Source organism: Lycium barbarum, chromosome 3 (assembly GCF_019175385.1).
Source record: "Lycium barbarum isolate Lr01 chromosome 3, ASM1917538v2, whole genome shotgun sequence".
NCBI classification, from domain to species: domain Eukaryota; kingdom Viridiplantae; phylum Streptophyta; class Magnoliopsida; order Solanales; family Solanaceae; genus Lycium; species Lycium barbarum.
The window spans coordinates 9,770,302-9,784,459 of NC_083339.1; positions in this window are offsets into that span (position 1 = coordinate 9,770,302).

Sequence of the window (14,158 nt, forward strand, 5' to 3'; positions counted from 1 at the left end):
TTGTTTGTTTGTTTTTGGAAGGATTTTCAGTACATCTGTGTAACTGTATTAACGAAGAGAGAATCACGTATATAGTTTTAGTTCCTTTTTTTTTTTTGTTTATTCAATTCCATTCGTCGTTGATACTTCCAGAACTGGTATTGCTTGTTTGTTTCATTTTTTGGATTTTCAGTTCATCTATGTTAACGAAGAGAGAAAATCACGGTATAGTTTTATTTCCTTTTTTTTTTTTGTTGGTTCAATTTCTGGTCGTCATTGATATTTCCAGAACAAGTATTGTTTGTTTGTGTTTGGAAGGATTTTCAGTTCATTTGTGTAACTTTGTTAACGAAGAGAAAAAAGCACGGATATAGTTTTATTTCCCCTTTTTTGGTTTATTCAATTTCCGGTCGTCGTTGATACTTCCCGAACAAGCATTGTTTGTTTGTTTGTTTGTTTTTTGAAGGATTTTCAGTTTGTTTGTGTTAATGAATAGAGAAAATCACGGATATAGTTTGATTTAAACTTTTTTTTTTTGTTTATCAATTTCCGGTCGTCGTTGATACCTCCAGAACAAGCATTGTTTGTTTGTTTGTTTGTTTTTGGAAGGATTTTCAGTTCGTTTGTGTTAACGAACAGAGAAAATCACGGATATAGTTTTATTTAAACTTTTTTTTTGTTTTATTCAATTTCCGGTCGTCGTTGATACTTCCAGAACAAGCATTGTTTGTTTGTTTGTTTTTGGAAGGATTTTCAGTTCATCTGCGTAACTGCGTTAACGAAGAGAAAAAATCACGGATATAGTTTTGTTTCCCCTGCTTTTTGGTTTATTTAATTTCCAGTCGCCGTTGATAAACAAGTATTGTTCGTTTGTTTGTTTTTGAACGGATTTTCAGTTCATCTGTTTACTGTGTTAGCGAAGAGAGAAAATCAAGGTATAGTTTTATTTCCCCTTTTTTTGGTTTATTCAATCTTCGGTTACTTCCAGAACAAGTATTGCTTGTTTGTTTGTTTTTGGAAGGATTTTCAGTACATCTGTGTAACTGTGTTAACGAAGAGAGAGAATCACGTATATAGTTTTAGTTTATTCAATTCCATTCGTCGTTGATACTTCCAGAACATGTATTGCTTGTTTGTTTCAGTTTTTGGATTTTCAGTTCATCTGTGTTAACGAAGAGATGAAATCACGGTATAGTTTTATTTCTTTTTTTTTTTGTTGATTCAACTTCGGGTCGTCATTGATACTTCCAGAACAAGCATTGTTTGTTTGTGTTTGGAAGGATTTTCAGTTCATCTGTGTAACTTTGTTAACGAAGAGAAAAAAGCACGGATATAGTTTTATTTCCCTTTTTTTTTGTTTATTCCATATCCGGTCGTTGTTGATACTTCCAGAACAAGCATTGTTTGTTTGTTTGTTTGTTTTTGGAAGGATTTTCAGTTCATCTATGTTAACGAACAGAGAAAATCACGAATATACTTTCATTTAAACTTTTTTTTGGTTTATTCAATTTCCGGTCGTCGTTGTATCTTCCAGAACAAGCATTGTTTGTTTGTTTGTTTGTTTTATGAAGGATTTTCAGTTCGTCTGTGTTAACGAACAGAGAAAATCACGGATATGGTTTTATTTAAACTTTTTTTTGGTTTATTCAGTTTCCGATCGTCATTGATACTTCCAGAACAAGCATTGTTTGTTTGTTTGTTTGTTTTTGAAAGGATTTTCAGTTCATCTGTGTTAACGAACAGAGAAAATCACGGATATATTTTTATTTAAAAAAAAATTTGGTTTATTCAATTTCCGATTGTTGTTGATACTTACAGAACAAGCATTGTTTGTTTGTTTGTTTTTGGAAGGATATTCAGTTCATCTGTGTTAACGAACAGAGAAAATCACTGATATAGTTTTATTTCCTCTGTTTTGTTGGTTGATTCAACTTTCGGTCATCGTTGATACTTCCAGAACAAGCATTGTTTGTTTGTTTGTTTTTGGAAGGATTTTCAGTTTATCTGTGTAATTGTGTTAACGAAGAGAAAAAATCAAGGATATAGTTTTGTTTCCATTTTTTTTTTTGGTTTATTCAATTTCCGGTCGCCGTTAATAAACAAGTATTGTTCGTTTGTTTGTTTTTAGAAGAATTTTCAGTTTATCTGTATACTGTGTTAGTGAAGAGAGAAAATCATGGTATAGTTTTATTTCCCCATTTTTTTTATTTTATTCAATCTCCGGTTATTTCCAGAACAAGTATTGTTTGTTTGTTTGATTTTGGAAGGATTTTCAGTACATTTGTGTAACTGTGTTAACGAAGAGAGAGAATCACATATATAGTTTTAGTTCCTTTTTCTTTTTTTGGGGTTTTTCATTTCCATTCGTCGTTGATACTTCCAGAACAGGTATTGCTTGTTTGTTTCAGTCTTTAGAGTAATGGCAAAAGGGGGGGAGACCCCACGGTCCACTAATATTCTATAACTATTGTCATACCTCTTAAGAATGTATGTGTAAATGTTCCTATGACCAGCAAACGATGAGCTAGTATGGAAAAATATGTATTTTCCTTTTTCTAAAATTAAGTTAGGCAAAGTCCCCAATAAAAAAAAAAAAAAACACGAATAGTAGAAGTGTTAAGTGGACGACGTGGCATCACAAGGGCAGCAACTAAGTGACTATGCACTTTTAGGTGTTTGGTTATATCATCTCTTGGTGGCTTAAAGAAGAAAAAGTCGAGTTATGACTAAGTACACCAGGGAGAGAGTAAGATTTCAGCAGAAGAATTCGCAATACAACTGTCAACCAATTGCGAAATGAAGAGGAGAGTAAAGACAACGACGTGGAATTATTACCTCGAGAAGAAACAGAAAGAGGAAATATTACGGGAATAATTACTTAAAGATCTGGAATGCGTTATAATAAATTGAAGGGAATCGACCAACGAAAGAGGCATGTGAAGGGCATAATTCAATAAAAGAACATTTAAGGAATTATTGGGAGCGCAGGACTAGTTTAACATTCGAGGACGAATGTTCTAAAGGGGGGAAGGATGTTACATCCCGTATTTTCATGTGTTGGAAAGGGTGCGAGTTAAATGATATTAGTAACGAAAACGAGGCTATCCTCCCAAGTTTGTGGGTGGTTGTAGTAATGGTAAAGATGTGTCATAAATATTTGAAGTTAAACAAATCTAAGAAAATAAGTTTTGTCGAGGTTCGAAATTTATTTGATGAAATACGGTCCAAGCTATAATATCCCGTATTTTTGGATTAGAAAAATTTAATCGTCCAATATGAGCAAAAATTACCCGAGCCCATAAAATTCGATCATATTCAAGGATGGAAATTGAGAGCTCGGTGTACAAAGAGTTTGAGGTCCTGAAATAATTTAGGACTTAACAAGTGTGACCACGGTGATTGAGAATAATATTTTATGTGTACCAAAAGGGACTATGGACTAGTGCTATGCCACATAATCACGGCAATAAGTATATAAAGTGTATTAAAAAAAATAATTATTATTTAAGTGAATTGAGATTAAGGAATTAATTATGGTATAATTTTTACATGGGTTAATTCTTTAATTAGCAAGGTTAACGTGAGTGGGGGATGAAGTGGCAGCAATGGATATTGAATAAGTGTCTTATATGTGGGCCAAGTAAACCCTACGTGTAAAACACAAGGGGCAAGCATGAAATGATCATTTGAAAATTGTGTTGTTCAAGAACAATTATGCCACAAAGGTGATATATCATCTGTTGAAAAAGTGATTAGTAAATCATGGAATGGAAATCCACGTGGCTGGTCAAAAAAAAGAAAGGGAGGAGAAGATAATTATCCCATTACTTTATTCGTGTAAGACAATTATGTGTCTAAGTTTCCTTACACGTGATTGTCCACTAAGTGAATGATGAATATGTTTCTTTACACAAAAAAAAAAAAAAAAAAAAAAAAAAAAAATTCTCAATCCTTCCCAAGTTATATAAAACGATTAGATATGCACTTTTCTGTTCCTCCACGGATATAACATTCTGATCAAAAGTAGCTCACTCAATTGAGCAACTCTTTTCCAATACGACTTGGATTTCATTCCGCTTGTCCAAGAGCTTCATAGGTAAGGATTCTTTTATTCTTGAGATATTTAAACTCATCCCAGTCATAGCTAAATTGTGAAATGAAAAATACGAAATTAATTGCGGGAAATCGGATAAATTGTTGGTATTGTTGTTGTTGATATTTTTATTGATGTTTGGCTAAGTTGAAATTTCGAGGATTGTTAAGTTTACAGGGGAAATGCTGCCCGAATTTTGTTAAGTTTCATTCGTACTTGGATTGGTTAGTAAGTGATGTGGATAATCTAACTGTGGCCTATGTTATCTTGATTTTAGACCTACGAGCTCGAGAAGTAGACGTTGGACATTAGATAGAGTTCAAGGTATGTGAGGCTAGTCCTTTCTTTCTATGGCATGAATCTTATAGCTTGACTTTCTTTTTATCCATGAGTTTCCTTAAGTTCCGGAAAATATGAGTCTATGTCCATAATTAGCCATACAAGGTAATGAGTAAAGTATAGAAATCCCAATACTCATGTTGTGATGATCCTATAATGTTAATGATGCTATTTATTGCTTACACTCACCTTATATGCTAATTCCTTCAAGGTGAGGCAGGATATCAATGAATGGTCCATAATGACGTCGGAAGCCACCGACCTTACGTCGCTCCGATATAGTTATGACTTTTGATTGGGCTCTTGTGCATGCTTTATATATATATATATATATATATATATATATATATATATATATATATATATATATATATATATATATATGTATTTTCTCACACCGCGCCGCGCTATAGTCGGCCGGGCAGGCACGTAGATGTGCACACCACTATAGTGGGCAGCTTATACCCTGGACGCGGGAGGCCTGGATGCAGGCTATGATTATCACACCGCTCCTACATGGACGGGCAGCTTATACATTATCACACCGTACCTATATGGACGGGCAGATTATATATGTATAGATACATGACATGATGATGATTATGAGTAAGTCAGCATGCATTATTTCAATTATATTTGACAGCCAGTACAGATTGCTCTTTCTTGATGCTTCCTTATTTCATTGATGCCTTCCTATTTCATTGATATATTTTTATTGTTTATGCCCCTCATACTCAGTACAATATTCGTACTGACGTCCGTTTTCTTCGGACGCTGTGTTCATGCCCACAGGTAGACAGGGAGGTGAGCTTGATCCAGATTCTTAGTAGCTGTCAGCTGATTGAGAGCACTCCAGTGTTCGGAGGTGCTTATGTTTATTCTTTTGGTTCCTTTATGTATTTCGCGCACGATGGAGTCATGTTCCGTCTATATGCATAATATGTCAGTAGAGGCTCGTAGACGTGCAGTGTGGGTTAGATGGTCTCACAAGAGTACTATGTTATATTTGTATATGTTATTTTGATGGCCTAATGGGCACATGTATACAAAATCATTTGTGTTGTCAAATGAAAAATGGTTGTCTTATGATTATGAGGGTATGAATGATAAAGAAATGTAAAATGATTATGACAAGTAAGGAAACGAGTGATGCTCGGTGGTTAGCCCCGGGTACCCATCGCGGCCCTAGTCGGGTCGTGACAATTTGTTTTTGGAAGGATTTTCAGTTTATCTGTGTAATTGTGTTAACGAAGAGAAAAAATCAAGAATATAGTTTTGTTTCCCTTTTTTTTTGGTTTATTCAATTTCCGGTCGCCGTTGATAAACAAGTATTGTTCGTTTGTTTGTTTTTGGAAGGATTTTCAGTTTATCTGTGTACTATGTTAGCGAAGAGAGAAAATCATGGTGTAGTTTTATTTTCCCCTTTTTTGGTTTATTCAATCTCCGGTTATTTCCAGAACAAGTATTGTTTGTTTGTTTGATTTTGGAAGGATTTTCAGTACATCTGTGTTAACGAAGAGAGAGAATCACGTATATAGTTTTAGTTCCTTTTTCTTTTTTTAGTTTATTCATTTCCATTCGTCGTTGATACTTCCAGAACAGGTATTGCTTGTTTGTTTCAGTTTTTGGATTTTCAGTTCATCTATGTTAACGAAGAGAGAAAATCACGGTATAGTTTTATTTCCTTTTTTTTTGTTGATTCAACTTCCGGTCGTCGTTGATACTTCGAGAACAAGCATTGTTTGTTTGTGTTTGGAAGGATTTTCAGTTCATTTGTGTAACTGTGTTAACGAAGAGAAAAAAGCACAGATATAGTTTTATTTCCCCTTTTTTTTTGTTTATTCAATTTCCGGTCGTCGTTGATACTTCCAGAGCAAGCATTGTTTTTTTTTTTTTTTTTTGGAAGGATTTTCAGTTCGTTTGTGTTAGCGAACAGAGAAAATCACGGATATAGTTTTATTTAAACTTTTTTTTGGTTTATTCAATTTCCGGTCATCGTTGATACTTTCAGAACAAGCATTGTTTGTTTGTTTGTTTTTTCAAGGATTTTCAGTTCGTCTGTGTTAACGAACAGAGAAAATCACGGATATAGTTTTATTTAAACTTTTTTTTGGTTTATTCAATTTCCGGTCGTCGTTGATACTTCCAGAACAAGCATTGTTTGTTTGTTTGTTTTTTGAAGGATTTTCAGTTCATCTGTGTAACTTGTTAACGAAGAGAAAAATCACAGATATAGTATTGTTTCCCTTTTTTTTTGTTTATTCAATTTCCGGTTGCCGTTGATAAACAAGTATTGTTCGTTTGTTTGTTTTTGGAAGGATTTTCAGTTCATCTGTGTACTGTGTTAGCGAAGAGAGAAAATCATGGTATAGTTTTATTTCCCCTTTTTTTGCTTTATTCAATCTCTGGTTACTTCCAGAACAAGTATTGTTTGTTTGTTTGTTTTTGGAAGGATTTTCAGTACATCTGTGTAACTGTGTTAACGAAGAGAGAGAATCACGTATATAGTTTTAGTTCCGTTTTATTTTTTTGGTTTATTCAATTCCATTCGTCGTTGATACTTCCAGAACAGATATTGCTTGTTTGTTTCAGTTTTTGGATTTTCAATTCATCTGTGTTAACGAAGAGAGAAAATCACGGTATAGTTTTATTTCCTTTTTTTTTGTTTGTCCAATTTCTGGTCGTCATTGGTATTTCCAGAACAAGTATTGTTTGTTTGTGTTTGGAAGGATTTTCAGTTCATCTGTGTAACTGTGTTAACGAAGAGAAAAAAGCACAGATATAGTTTTATTTCCCTTTTTTTTTGTTTATTCAATTTCCGGTCGTCGTTGATACTTCCAGAACAAGCATTGTTTGTTTGTTTGTTTTTGTAAGGATTTTCAGTTCGTCTGTGTTAACGAACAGAGAAAATCACGGATATAGTTTTATTTAAACTTTTTTTTGGTTTATTCAATTTCCGGTCATTGTTGATACTTACAGAATAAGCATTGTTTGTTTGTTTGTTTTTGGAAGGATTTTCAGTTCGTGTGTGTTAACGAACAGAGAAAATCACTGATATAGTTTTATTTCCTCTGTTTTGTTGGTTGATTCAACTTTCGGTCATCGTTGATACTTCCAGAACAAGCATTGTTTGTTTGTTTGTTTTTGGAAGGATTTTCAGTTTATCTGTGTAATTGTGTTAACGAAGAGAAAAAATCACGGATATAGTTTTGTTTCCCTTTTTTTTTGTTTATTCAATTTCCGGTCGCCGTTGATAAACAAGTATTGTTCGTTTGTTTATTTTTAGAAGGATTTTCAATTCATCTGTATACTGTGTTAGCGAAGAGAGAAAATCACGGTATAGTTTTATTTCCCCTTTTTTTGGTTTATTCAATCTTTGGTTATTTCAAGTTAATAAGATGCTAGTCATGTGTTTTAAATATATTACCTTAGATGTTGTTGTAAAAACTTGATTTAATAATATCAAGATTTTGAGTAATTTAATTCAAAATTCTAAAATATTTCTCTTAAAAAGTAGATAGTTGTTTCCCTTCTTTTATTATATAAATTTTGTACTTCTTCAATATTGTCTAAGAAAAAAAAATCATAAAATTTATCCGTAAAAATTTTGGGGCCTCAAAAGTTTGAGGGACTAACGCAAAGGTTTTATTAGCTTCACCCTGGAGCCACCCCTGATAACAACCATCAAACTAACGAACAAGTATATCAGTATTTAATATATTTTGAAAATCTAATTTTGGGTTCGGGTTTGTGAAAAAGAATGGTAGCAGCAAGTATTAGGAGAATTTGGTTTGCTTTTTGCTTATTGATTTGCCAATTTTATATTTTGTCTTTAAAATATAAAGTGTTAAAAGAAATTTGTATAATATTTTGTATGATAGCAAAAAGGGAAAAAGTTACCCCCAAAGGAAAAAAACTGCATGAGTTCAATTTATACGTTCTTCTAATATTAAAAAGTGAATTAAAAGAGAATCTTGCTTATTATAACCAAAAAACGAAAAAAACGAAAAAACATAGGCACTGGTGGTGCTTCGAATCCACATCTCTGGAAAGAGAGAGCTTCTCTAGCCTCTGCATTGCCACTGAACCGTCCGCTTATTTGTGTATATGGGTTCGCAAGTAAATAATATCAACCTTTACTGTTTTTCTATAGTAAAAATATAGGGTCTACGCAAAAGCTACTGAGTTCGCCCGAACCCCACTTTAACACTGTAGCTCCGCGCCTGAAATATAGTAACACTATTATTCCAGGACAAAAGGAATACACATAACTTTCCTCCTATCAAGATCTGGTCATACTCATGATCCCTTATACATTTTGTCACCTCATGATACCTAACAACTGAACCAAGTAGCTAAATTTACCTGGTATGTAAAGAAGGGGAGCATATCATAATTAAGTTTTGTTTCCTCAACACACAAGTGCATAAATTCACCAAGAAACTAGAAATGTGCAATATCCAATTTCAACAATTCAAGAATCAACATGAAAATGTAAAAACCAACAAGCTTAAGCTAATAATTAACTTTCTTTAATTTATTCCTCGACACACAAAAGCTACAAGCTTTACTGTATTATAAGGAAAACCCAGAAGTTAAAAGACACAAAATAGCATAAAAGTGACACAAAATGACCAAGAAACTAGAAATGTGCTATACCCAATTTCAACAACTCAAAAATCAACATGAAAATGTAGACAGCAACAAGCTTTCTATTTATCAACAGACAAAGCTAACAATTAGGGTGTGTCTGATACGGAGGAAAAATGTTTTGGTTGGAATTTTTTTCTTGATTTACTACACTTTATATCTCTACATGCAGAGGCAAATCAAGAATTCCTAGAAGATGGATTCACTACTAAAAAAAGGATGAAAAAAATGCATTAAGTGGGGATTGATCCTTAATCCTCTAGGTAAATAACTCAACTTTCAACTAAGTGCACCACTAAGCCTTTTGTAGCATGGGTTCCAAATGGTAATACTAGATATATTTTAAGAATTATACACATAATATATTGAATTTAATCGGGTGACCATATGTTCACGTGACCTTATTTTAAGGCCTAAATTCGCCCCTATCTACATGTATGAACTCAAGTATAAAGTTATGCGTCCTACTGACCTACTCTATTGAGTCAATGTCATATAAGGTAACTTTCCTAACTCAGAGAGAGTGAGTTATAATTGAGCAGTTTCGTCAAAATGATTCTGAGGACATCAGAGAAACCCTTTGTAAGGTTGTGCATATTAAAAGCAGCTTTTACTATTTTATAGCAATGCCTAGAGTAAACCTGTCAACGGGCCGGTTGAATCAGTTGTAACTATTGATCGGAACCGGCTCAACCAATCCCGGTCCCGAACCCGTATCACCGGTTCTCGGTTGATGGTTACCCGTCATTGACGGTCGGCTTATGGTTTCTAAAAATATTGACCGGTGAACCGGTTAACCGGCCTGGCCAGTTGGCCAAGCGGTTCACCGGTGAAATATTAAAAAAAAAAAAAAAATTGTTGTTGAAGGGTCGTTGCCCAACGGTCCAATTTGCATTTTTGACTGTTGGCAACGGGCAAAATTAAGGTATTTGACCCCCCAAACTTTTATTTTAAACACTTTAACCCCTCCCTCACTCCTATATAAATCCCTCCCCATTTTATTTTCATCCACACCAATTTTCTCTTCTCAATTCTCTCAATTATTAGTTATTTAATTAAGATGGTTCTCCATAAATGTGAACTACACCAGAACCATACCCTGGGAGGGGGTGGTTGGAGGGGTTAGGTAATAGGAAAATATTCAAATAATTCATTATCAATTATTTAAATAATATATTGTGTCAATTTTTTGGTAAATTGTCACTGAAACTCTTGTTTTCTCGTTAATTTGTTGTGAGAAAGCCACACATTGGCCACAAACACATAGAATCGTGTTCGATTTCATTCCAAATATGAAAGGTGCATTTGTTTGATTGACACCTTCTCACCTTTTAATAGTACTTTGAAGAAGGTTGTAGTTTAGCCTTTGCACTGAATTTTCTTTGATTTTTCAGAGAATCTTGATCTTCAAATGGACTACTCGCATCCGATGTTCACGCTAAATTAGTAGATACATGACATGTTAATAGACTTTTAACACTTAATCACGGTTGATTAACATGCATTTTTACCTCATTAAATCACTTATTATAATAAATTAATATGATTTGGTAGAGATATCTGGTACAGGTGAGTATATATGTCACGTACCAAACTTGGAAAGGCATGGCCGGTATCCGATGCCTTACTTGACCCCGAGCTTACCAATCTGTAACTCATAAACCCTGAGTACAAGCAAACAATCTAGGCCGACAAGGCCAATCTGCAAGACAATCAATACCATCTTAGGCCGACAAGGCCATGCTCAGCACAATCTTCAAATAATGTACGTCGAAATTGAAGTGGGATCATCCCAAAAGATATTTATATTTATATATATATATCTACAAACACCAAACCCAAAAGAACATACACAAGGGCACCATGCTGATATACTGAATATACAGGACATGTCTACAAACCTCTAAGAGAACAAAATTGTACTGTGATCGGGACAGGATTCCGACCTACCCATCATGTCTATAAATACTCAAAGTGACTCCTAAAATCTGTACATAGTCCTCTGATATACGGTGGAATATACGGACCGAAAAATGATACACAGTCTATACTTCCCACCGTATATCATGCCCAACTCTCTGAATACTTCTATGGTCACTCAGACAAAATATACAGTCCGTACATCACTTCTACGGACCGTACTTCCCACCGTAAAACATGAAATCTTGTCGAACTTTGACAAAATGTGTTCTCTTCGATTCGCTTAACTTCTAAACCTTCCGACACCTACTCAACATGATCACAACCCTTGTAGCCTTTAGGATTAACATGATTGAATCACTTATAACCTCAAAAATGATCTTATTCCCGTGCTTACGCCGATTTACTTATGACACAACCCAATGTATGAAAATACGGTATGTAACAATATACCCTTAAAATGCTCTTTTCATAGTAGTTGAATGTTGCATCAAGTACCACAAGGGGTGATTTGGTAGGTGGTTAGAGTTATGCATGGTTGATTAATATGCATTTCCACCTCATTAAATCACTTAATCATAATATAGAAGATTATAATTTATATAAAAAAAAGTACAAAATTTATATTAAAGGAAAGAAAGAAAACTGCCTCAACATAAATTAGTTAGAACTTTGAATTACACTACTCAAGAATTCATATTGATAAGTAATTTTTTTACAGCAACATACAAGATAATGTATTGCAAACACAAACAATAATAATAACGTTGATGAAATGGTATTGGAGATCCTCCAAGGAAGAGAATGCAATTTATTTTTATTTTTTAATAAGGTAACAATTACCATAGAAGTTCCCCAAAAAAAAAAAGGTGATACGAGCACTATTACAGTCCTTTCAGGCCATTTGGAAAAGATGAATTTAACCCATCACCCGAATCAAAAACAAAAGCAAGCAAAAAAGCCACTCACCAGCTTCTTTTGTCGATATCAATCATAATCTGGTTCTTTGTTAGCTTCTCTGGAATTAAACATACATGTATATTGACAACATATAAATAGCAAGAACCAATGAATAATTATAAAGAGTAAAAATACATTATATCATCTAAAATGAATTATAACCATACTCCACACAACCTTCTGCTAAAAATTCACCTAAAATACATAATGAGATCCCCTATTGATCTAATCCCTCAATGTGCTGGGACAATCTTCTCTAATTTTGTCCTAACAAAGTAATTGAATGAGTTCAAGTGGTTTTGGACCAATCCTTTGACCGACCATAATGAGTAAAACATGAGTAGCGGAAACAAACGTGATAAATTCGAGTTTGTTTATATAAATTTCCTTGTAGAAATTTTCTAAATTGATTTGATGTTTAATATTGAAAACTTGAGTTGCCCGAACTAGCCAAAATTTAGGAGAATAAACTAATACTTACATGTCCATCTTATTTACTTTATGATTAAGTGAAAGATGTATGCATAGTGTACTTAATAGGCGTTTGGACCGTTTGGACATGAATTAAGCGGGTTGAATTTTAAAAACGGTAACTAAATTGACTCTTTCTTATCTAAAGTCACATAATTTACTTTGTTGCATAAAAATCGCACTACTCTATCAATGTAACAAAAAAATCACTTTGCAAAATACTCTGAATGTAGGTAAAGTCAAGATGAAACATTAAGGATGGTCGTGGTCAAAAACTCTACTTAAGACAGCCACTTAAGAATGATAATGATTTGTGAAAAAGTTTGAATTTTCTATTTTAAAGCATTAATTTTGGGACTGAAACTTTCGAATGGGCCGACCACTTGCATAGGATCCAGACCCAAAGCAAGATGAGGCCGACTGAGCTTTTTCTATTAATCACTCTTAACAAAATATTACAATAATTTAGAAAAAACAAATAATTATTCAGAATGAATATCCAAATAATAACAAACTCTTTTTCTATAAAGAAGATAATAAGTCTTTTCTTACGAAGAAGTACGAAAACGAACCTCTCAGGCCTCAGGTAATTCTTTGAATTTTTTCATAGAAACAGGTTTATAGTAACGATAATAAGGGGTGTTTGGATTGGCTTATTTTAAGTGTTTATTGGCTTTAAATTCTTTTTTATTTTTTGTGGTGTTGGAAAAATATAAAAAATATTTTTAAGCACTTATTTTAAGCTAAAAAGTACAAAAATAAGCCAAAAGTCAAAAACTGGATATTCTCAACTTATGACTTTTAGCTTATAAGCTATTTTTAAAAAGTCAATTCAAACACCCTCTAAATCGTAATTGAAGGAAAATAATACTCAAGGAGAGCATGATTCTGAACATTTCCTTTAATTTTAAGGGAAAATGATTAAGCTCCAAACTAATTTTGGCGAAAAACTCAAAACTTCTTTTAAAAGTTAAAATTATAATGTGGGTCCATTGTTCATGCATCAGGCCCACCCTTTAGAATGCCACGTAAGCCTCCAAGTAGGCAATCTTCCTTGTTGCTCATCTCTTCAATACAGCACTCCGTTCTTTTCAATATATTAAATCATAACCGTTAATTCTGACAAGGTCGACGTATACGGTCCAGATCTCTCGACAGTCATCCTCAATCGTGCATCCCACCATGAAGAAATTGCACGGTTTGTCCTTCAAATGGGCTGGTCTTTAATTTTGACCTTCAAATGAACTGGTTTTTAAGGTTTGCTCTTCAAAATCGAACTTACGCCTAGCGAGACATCCGTTCTTTAAGGATGCATAGCATAACTTACAAATTTTTGCAGTCCCTTCAAACGCACCGGTCTTTACTTTTTGGCCCGCATATCTGTGGCCTTTAATTTTTATCTCTGATGCTTATTTAATGAAACTACCCAGATATGCTTCTCGGCATAAGTTCTGTAATATTTTCATCTTTAGAAATTGAATTTTTGTCTCGCTCGGTATAAATTTTGCATGATATGAGCCTATTGTGTAATATTTTTCAAATTATGTTGAGTGTTAAAAGTTTTACCTTTTCTGGCGTTACTTATGTCGATGTGATGACATATATGCCGAAGCTACACGCTAACTATGCCGAGCAAAATCTAAATTTACGTTTTTTTCAGATTATATTAAATATTGAAAGTTTTACCTTGTCTCGCATAACTTGTGAGACGTTATAATACATATGCCGAACTTAAACGCTAGCTAT